Here is a 9531-nt window from a genome sequence, read left to right as displayed (position 1 = left end):
AATATAGATGCAAAAATCCTCCACAAAATTTTAGCAAACCAAATCCAAGAGCATTTAAAAAGTAATTCACCATGACCAGGGGGTGGGGTCCCTTTATCCCAGGGATGCAGGGATGGTTCAACATATGCAAATCTATAAATGTAATTTACCACATGAATAAAGCAAGAATAAAGACTATCTGATTCTCTCAATAGATGCAGAAAAAACATTTGATAAAATACAGTGCACTTTTATGATAAAAACCCTTAACAAAATAGGCATAGATGGAACATTCTTTAAAATTATTAAGGCCATATATGATAAACCCACAGCCAATATCATACTGAATGGGGAAAAATTGAAAGCATTCCCACTTAGCACTGGAACCAGACAAGTTTGCCCACTATCTCCACTTCTATTCAACATAGTGCTGGAAGTGCTTGCCATAGCAATCAGACAAGAGAAGGCAATTAAGCATGTCTGAATAGGGGCAGAAGAAGTCGAACTCTCACTCTTTGCTGATGATATGCTATTATACCTAGAAAATCTCAAAGATTCAAACAAGAGACCCCTGGAATTGATATATAAATTCAGTGAAGTCTCAGGATACAAACTAAATGCCTACAAATCAATAGTGTTCATATATGCCAATAGCAGTCAAGCCAAAAATCAAATAAAAAATGTAACACCTTTCACAATAGCATCAAAGAAAATTAAATATTTAGAAATATATATAACAAGGGATGTGAGAGATATGTATAGGGTGAACCTATGAAACACTGAGAAAGTGTAGAGGATGTGCACAGATGGAAATCCCTACCGTGTTAATGGATTGGTGGAATCAATATTGTTAAAATGTCCATTCTACCTAAAGTGATCTATAGAATTAATGTAATCCATATCAAAATTCCACCATCATTCTTTACAGATTTAGGAAAAATAATTCTACACTGCTTCTGGAACCAGAGAAGACCTTGTATAGCCAAAGCAATCTTAAGCAAAAAGAACAAATTGGGAGGCATCAGTCTGCCAGACTTCAATCTTTACTACAAGGCTATAGTAGCCAAAACAGTATAGTACTGGCATAAGAACAGAGATACAGACTTTTGGAATAGGACGGAGATCCCAGTTATAATACCATCCTCAAATTGTCATCTAATCTTCGACAAAGCATACAAAAGCATACATTACGGAAAATAATCTCTATTCAATAAGTGGTGCTGGGAAAACTGGATATCCACACATAGAAGATTAAAATTAGATCCCCACTCCTCACAAAAACCAACTCACGTTGGATAAAAGACTTAAACCTAAGGTATAAAATCTTAAGAATTCTGGAAGAAGTGTTGGGAAGTCTCTTAGACATTGACCTAGGTAAAGGATTTATGAAGAAGACCCCCAAAGCAATCACAGCAGCAATCAAAATAAACACATTGGATCTGATCAAATAAAAAAGCTTTTGCACAGCCAAGGAAACTGTCATTAGAGTGAATAGACAGCCTACAAAATGGGAGAAAATATTTGCTTTCTATACATGCAATAAAGGGCTGATAACAAGAATCTATATATAACTTAAGAAAATCAACAAGGGAAAATCAAACAACCACATCAATAAATGTGCAAAGGACATGAACAGAAACTTTTCAAAAGAAGACAGAATAATGACCAGCAAACATATAAAAAAGTGCTCAACATCTCTAATCATCAGGGAAATGCAAATCAAAACCACAATGAGATATCACTTAACTCCAGGGAGAATGGCGTTTATCAAAAAGTCCCAAAACAATAAATGTTGGTGTGGATGCAGAGAGACAGGAACACTCATACACTGCTGGTGGGACTGCAAATTAGTGCAATCTCTGTGGAATGCAATATGGAGATATCTCAAAGAGATCCAAATAGAACTACCATTTGATCCAGCAATCCCATTACTGGGCATCTACCCAAAAGAACAAAAGACATTCTATAAAAAAAGACATCTACACTCGAATGTTTATAGCAGCACAATTCACAATTGCAAAGAGGTGGTAACAACCCAAGTGCACGTCAATACATGAGTGGGTTAATAAAATGTGGTATATGTATACCATGGAGTAGTACTCAGGTATAAGAAACAATGACGATAATAGCACCTCTTGTATTTTCCTGGATAGAGCTGGAACCCATTCTACTAAGTGAAGTATCCCAAGAATGGAAAAATAGGCACCACATGTACTCACCATCAAATTGATTTCACTGATCATCACCTAAGAGCACATTTGGGAATAACATTAATCGGGTGTCGGGCAGATGTGTGAGGGGAGGGTATGGGTGTATACATACATAATGAGTGCGATCCACACTGTCTAGGGGATGGACACGGTTGAAGCTTGGACTCTGGGGGGGGCGGGGCGGCGGGCAAGGGCAATATACCTAACCTAAAGTTTTGTACCTCCATAATATGCTGAGATAAAAAAAAAAAGGGGAAAAAATAAGGGTAGTATTTAAGAAGCAACATAAATCTCTTTAAATAGTCCAAGGTATTTAATAATCTAACTGTGGGTGCAACATGAAAAAACATGCTTCATTTGGAATAAGAAGGGGACCCTGAAAATTCCTTTCTCTAGGTGCACTTGAAACTAGAAAAAGTTTTGTGTTTGATTTAATGGTTGTTTCTGATAGCATTAGGTAAAGTATCATGTCCTGGGTCTAAGACAGCGTGAAAGAGAGAGACCAACTTATTCAGCATCTGCTGTGTGTCAATCAAGCTGATCATTGTGCTATGTATTTTACATACCTCAGTTATTTTGTCTCTCACCACCCAGCAAAGTGATCATCATCATACTTACAGATGAAAAAATTGACGCACAAGTTCAGAAACTTATTCATGGTATCATGCTGGATCAGTAGTTCTTGTCTTAGCTGTGCAATTCACATAGTATCTCCGTGTCTCATTTTTCTCCTTTTTAAAATGAGTAAGTTGGACTAAGGCTTTTGTGTGTTCTGGAAGGAAGGTTCTGGATTCTAATATTCAAGCATTTTCTGTAGTTTGTGACATCTTTTCCAAGATGGATAAATTAGACCAGCTGAAGTGGTCCACAGAGCCTGCAAACCCACCTGGCAGAGCAGGTTCCGATGGTCCCCAGCATCCTGGAAAACCAATAGCGTTATCTGGAAGTTCTGTTAAAAACTGGGGGAATAGTGGCAAAGACTTGTCCTGCTCTGGTTGGAGAATCTGAGGGCTCAGATTACCATTGTTTCAAAAGTATTGAGTTAAGGAATTGCAAGTTACTTCGTGCAGAAAACATAAAAATGTGAGATTTGTGGTCAGCAACGGAAGTAACTTCTCTGTCACCTCTCTGATGCACCCACCTCCCTTTCCTACTTGCACAGAGTACCGCATCCTACTTTATTCAAGACTTTTTAAAAATAGCTTAACCTCACCTCTGCTTTTTCTTATTTCTTTCTAGCCTTCTCCCTAAAAATTCCTCTTACCTCTGGACTCACTTATTTTGCATAAGCCTCTTCTATAAATCCCAAGATTACTTTTCCCATCTCTTAAGACTGTAAACTGGGTAATATGCTCTGAATGAAAGGCCATGGTGGGTTACTCTGTGTGAGACATAAAAGCAACATCATCTGGCATAACCCACTCCTGGAACTCCAGATCCTTGGGTTGTGAGTGAACATTGCAATTTGAAGCCCTGGAGTAAATTATTTTAAAGTACATTTTCTGCAAACACTATGGCTTTTGTTTCTGGCATGCTCCTCTTACAATCTTCAGTTCAGAAGAAATACTGAACTCAGCTTTGAGCTTTTCTCTTACCCGATCCCTAATATGTTATCAAATAGCCCTGTCGCTTGTGTAATTAATCCTTTTTATTTTTCTTTAGCTCATGTGAGGATTTTCTCTTAAATTGGAAAAGTAATATATTTATAGATTAAGTCATTTGTGATTTTACTAATTTCTGGGTCAGGTTCTTCTATCTTTTATAATACACTGGTGATGCTGAGAACTTTCCAGCAATGTTTCAAAGGAAAAAAACCTATGATCTTAATTGCAAAGTACACATTGAAGACTTCTAACTAGATACTGTGTTGGGTGCCACACAGAACGCAGACAAGCATTGTTTATACCCTCAAGGAATTTATATTCTTGCAGGCAAATCCGCAAATTGCTGCTGTGAAAGGCATACTGACTCGTGTTGCTGGAGTTCAGAGTTAAGGGGACTGCAGGTGTTGGAGTCCTGCGGAGGTGAGATCATTAGCTGCTTCCTCTCTCAGAGAGCTGCTGCCTGCAGGGACATTATGCTCTGTGGAGACTTGGGAATCTCTAAGTGTATCCATATTTTTCTTGCTCTTGCTATCGTAGAGGAAGAGTTCACGCTCTTATCAAAGTCTCCTGCCTTCAAAAGTTCAGCATCCAATCTCTTCATGCATTCAGTAGGAATAAAGGAATTAGCAGCTTTATGGAGGTGAAATCGACTTTATGTTCACCTGTTATTTGGTTTCTCTGTAACACTGATGTGGTTAGCATTCTCTGCTCCTGGGTGAGTCTCCGGTCATCTTGCCTGCATGCATTACCCCTCGTGTGTGCCCCTTCCCCTTGGGCTGCCTTTCCTCTGTCCGCATTGAAGTTTCCTTTTCTTTCATCCAACCCCAATTTTGGGATTTCCAAAGACCAGGAACTAGGCCGGCCTCTTTTCTCTCCCATTTTTTTCCTTTCCCTAGGTAATTTAATCAATTTTAATAATTTTACATGCCACCTCATAATGATAGCTCCCAAACTTATCTCTCTAAGCTAGATCTTTCCTTTGGGCCTTTCATCTTACTTATCCAATTGCCTGGTTACTATTTCCGTTTGTATATCTCACAGACACCTGAGACATAATCATCCAAAATGGAATGTTTGTTTTCCACCTCCCCCACCCCACTGTTGCTGATCTCAGTATTGGCTCTAACAACCAACCGCCCAGTTGCTCAAGTCAGAGGTTGAGGTCTTAACTGTGATTCGTCCCCTCCCCACATATGATCATCAGTGATCCTGGTGGATCTGCCCAGTGAATGTCTTCAACCGGACCATTTCTCACCGTCTCTACTTACCATGCCCTTGGCTGTGGCGCCATCATGATCATCATCTAGATCAATGCAACTGCCCTCCCTTCTCATACCTCAATCCACGCTCCACACAGCAGTGGTGATCCTAGCAGGCGAATCTCACAGTTCTGTTTCACCCTACAAAAATCCTTTCCATGCCATTCTTTCTCCTGTATCCACCCCTCTGTATTAGCAAAAAGGAAAAACAAACTCTGTTTTTTGTCCCCTCTTTTCCCCATGTGCAGACACTTAACCATTCCTCTTTCTTGTTTGGGATTCTGCTGTTTCGATTTTCTTCCTATCTCATGAAGTTACTAAGGGGATTTCCAAAACAAAGACAACTTTCTTTTTGAGGGAGATTTTGAATATTTTTTGAATAATAAATTGTTCATCTCATCAAAAATGGGAAGGAATTGTAAGGGTCCTTTAAAAGGTGGTGAGATTTTTGGCAGACAGAGATGCTCAGGAATCATGTCACATGGAGAGAGATTCACCAGGACTGACATTTGCAAGTGTAATGTTGGTTTGAGGAAGAATGAGAGGCTTTGCTTAGCTGGGAGAATAGCGTGCCTGTGGGGTACATGGAAGATCCCTGGAAGGGTAAATTGTGCCTTACTGTGGCATCCTCCCTGACTGAGAAATTTGAATCAGGTACAACAGGAAAAGTTGGAAGCCACTAAAGAGATTTTGAGCTTAGATATGATGCAGTGAATGTTGCACTTTAGAAATGCCAGGCTGGCATTATTGGCAGGGATGCATTGGGACAGATTGGGATGGGGAAGTCAGATGGTAGGGAATTCAATAAAGCGACTAGTCCACCTATACAGGTGAGAAATACTGAAAGCCTAAGCTAGAATGCCAGCCGGGGTCACTTTATTTGCTTTAAATATTATTATGCTGAGCTAAGTATCTGTTTTCATTGATCCACTTCTTCCATCTGGTTTAATACTGATGTTACCAGCCCTTCAGATACTTGCTTTAGATTAAAAATTCCCAGATACTACAGCCTTTCTTCACATGCCCTCCCGTTTCCATCTGTCCCTCTGGAGGCCACCTGTTTGTCAATGTCCTGTCTAAATTGTAGGGCTCAGAATTAAGCCAATTCTTTACATGTGGTCTGCCTAGAATAGGCTCTCACAATTACTCTCTCCACATAAATCGTATTATGTCTCTGATCACCTCATCTGCTATGTGATATGGATATGTCTATATGGAAGCGATATTCTTGATAGACAACAGCTGCCCAGCAAGGAGGTAAGAATTATCTGCTTCTCAATCATTTGTCATGACAACTTAGCTAGTGTTTTCTCTGACTTTGCTTGTCTTTTCTACTTGCTGCAAACCATCCTGTCTTCTGTCTCTATTTTACACGTTTCAGTTTGGGGAGCATTAGCAGTGTTTGCCTTATGCAAAATCTAGTGTTTATAATAAATTCATTCAACAAGTTGTTATCCATTGCCTACCACATCCAGGTACTGTTCTTGCGGCCTGAGATACATCAAGAAACATGATATTAAATGTTCCTGCCTTCCATTCACCACTGTTTCATGGGTCACTCTCTGGTTAACAAGTACCATCAGAGGAGCATTTATTCACTACAATAATGATGTCAAAGCTACTGGTTCCGATGGAAGGTGTTTCAAGGGCAGCAGATTCTGTAATATGAGTGAAAACTTCTTGACTTTGGTTCAATTCTCCCTAATATTGTCCCTTTCCTTCATTTAAATTTCACCATTCTTGGGGCGGGGAGGAAGAAGAGGTGTTAGCCTGGCTCTCATATGGAAATTAATTGATGTTCTTCCTCACAGTGGGCTAGATAATTTAAAAATTAATATACTGTGCAGAGAGCAGTACCTAAAGGTTGCAGAGGCTGACTGGTGAGCTGCAGGCATTTGAGTCTGCCAAGCAGAATGAGAAATAGATAAAGCTAATTAGAGACCTAGTAAAAATGAATTAGTGGTGTTGAAAAAGCAAATTAAGATGCAGACAATCAATCTAATTTCAGGGTCTCTGGTGAGTGGTAAAGCTTAATCCTTCTTGTATTTGATGAAGGCATGTATTAATTAAAAATATTTATATAGGCCAGGTGAGGTGGCTCATGCCTATAATCCTAGCACTCTGGAAGGTCGAGGCGGGCGGATCATTTGAGCTCAGGAGTTCGAGACCCACCTGAGCAACAGCGAGACCTCATCCCTATTAAACATAGAAAGAAATTATGCGGACAGCTAAAAATATATATAGAAAAATTAGCTGGGCATGGTGGCACATGCCAGCAGTCCTAGCTACTTGGGAGGCTGAGGCAGGAGGATTGCCTGAGCCCAGGAGTCTGAGGTGGCTGTGAGCAAGGCTGACACCATGGCACTCTAGCCCAGGCAACAGAGTGAGACTCGGTCTCAAAAAAAAAAAAAAAAAATTTATATAAAAACAAGTCCGTATGAGGTCTTTATGACCAGAGGAATCAACTTCAATTGGTTTGACTCTCAGAAGATGGCCATGATTTTGCGGTGAAAGGCGAGACCTGCCTTCACACAACTAAATTAGAGCCTATTTTCCTAAAATATATTTTGCCAGCGAGAGAGAATGTTTGCTTCCCTTCCTTTCAGTTTTGTTTTCCTTCATTTTCTCTTCTGGCTTCCTGTGACCAATTCCAAACCATCCATCCTGCTTCCTTTCATTCCGTGGTCCTCGGTGCAGAGGTGGTAGCTAAGCACCAAAGCAGAGAACAGAGCTGGGTTTTGGAGAGAAAAGAAGCCAAGTGAGCAGAGAGGTCACGAGCTAGGGGAGGGGAAGAGGCACTTACAGTAGGAGGCAGAGACACCTAGTAAAAGCACAAAGAAGGAATAACGCAAGGATTTGGAGTCCTGTGAGTGTCAGCCACTGTGAAACTTCTAGATCAATGAAAGAATGGGTTATCGTATAATAATTGACTATCTGTTAGCATTGTGCTTCTTTCTACCCAATATATTGGGTAAGAGGATTACTACACAGTAGGTTTCCCTTTTTCATGTCTCTCTCTCTTACCCAACCTCTGACAGGGGCTCAGAGAGTAGTAACTCACCAGGGAGGCCACAGGGAGCTGCATCCTGTGCACTGTCCCTTCTGGAGTTAAAGAAAGTCAAATAGTTTTGCAGCACTGGAATAAATGGAGCGCAAGAGGCCAGTTCTGCTGCTGTATCTCACTGCCCTACTTTACAGCAGAAATGGGATTCAGTCAGAGGCTGGAATCAAAGCAAATCTTCCTGGCTGGCTGCAAGTCTCGCTTGAGTCTAGCTGCTGCTAATATTATAATGATGGCAGGAAGAATGGTTGATGGCAACATGTAGAGTTTTATTCTGTCAAACTCATTTTTTTAACTGAAAATGTTATACAACACACAGGAAAAAGTAAAAAAAGAACTTAAAAAAAAGTAGACATATAATGAAAAGCCAGTCTTCCCTTATTCTCTCAATGCAGGTTTCATTTCCACAGATGGAAGATGGTTCACAGAGGAGACAGAAGGGGAAATAAATAAGAAAAGTGACATGTAGCCCTGGGAAAACACTGAGCATCTGCGGTTCAGGGTGATCAGTGTGATAGGATGCAATCAAAGTGGAGGAGGCTTTCATATTCTCCTGGGAACAAAGGACTGTCATTAGAGCAGGACAGAGTCCTGGCCTGGGTGGACCCTGATCTTATGGCAGAGGCCTGGCACGTTTCTGGTCACCACCTGTGGCAATGCTGTTAGGGAAAGGCCACCATTCGTGTCTGTCAGTTGTCTCTGTCTCTGTAGAAGTGTTGGACATACTTTACCAGGTCGCCTCCTCCTTGTTCTGTGCCCCAGGATTACAGGCAATGGAGGTTTCCTACTCTGTGAATTTGACACCTGAGCATTTTCAGTTTAGCACTTTATTTTATACTTAGTTTATGTAACAACAACTATGAACAAGCCAGCAATTATTTATTGAAAGCCTGTTGTTTCAAGCTTATGTATATATGTTTTCTAGCCTATTTTATATGTTTATACACACACACACAGACACACACACACACACACACACGTATATATATTCCTCCAAGGCAGAGTTAGCGGTCCCTGTAACATGTCCCAGAGAACTCTGTATTTCCCCTCTTGGCATTTATTATGCTGCATTTTAATTCTCTCTCTCTCCATATATGTGTGTGTGTGTGTGTGTGTGTGTGTGTACAGTCTACATATACTACAACTGTATGTTAATATATAGTATATATTAGCAGTCCCCAGCCTTTTTGGCACCAGGGACTGGTTTCAAGGAAGACAAGTTTTCCATGGACAGGGGGTAGGGGGGATGGTTTCAGGATGATTCAAGCACATTACGTTTATTCTGTACTTTATTTCTATACTTACTACATTATAATACATAATGAAATAATCATACAAACCTCTCTGCTAATGATAATCTGTATTTGCAGCTGCTCCCACCGTTAGCATCACAGCCTCAGCCCCACTGCAGATCATCA

Source organism: Lemur catta, chromosome 4, assembly GCF_020740605.2.
Source record: "Lemur catta isolate mLemCat1 chromosome 4, mLemCat1.pri, whole genome shotgun sequence".
Taxonomy (NCBI): Eukaryota; Metazoa; Chordata; class Mammalia; order Primates; family Lemuridae; genus Lemur; species Lemur catta.
This window is presented reverse-complemented; position numbering follows the sequence as displayed.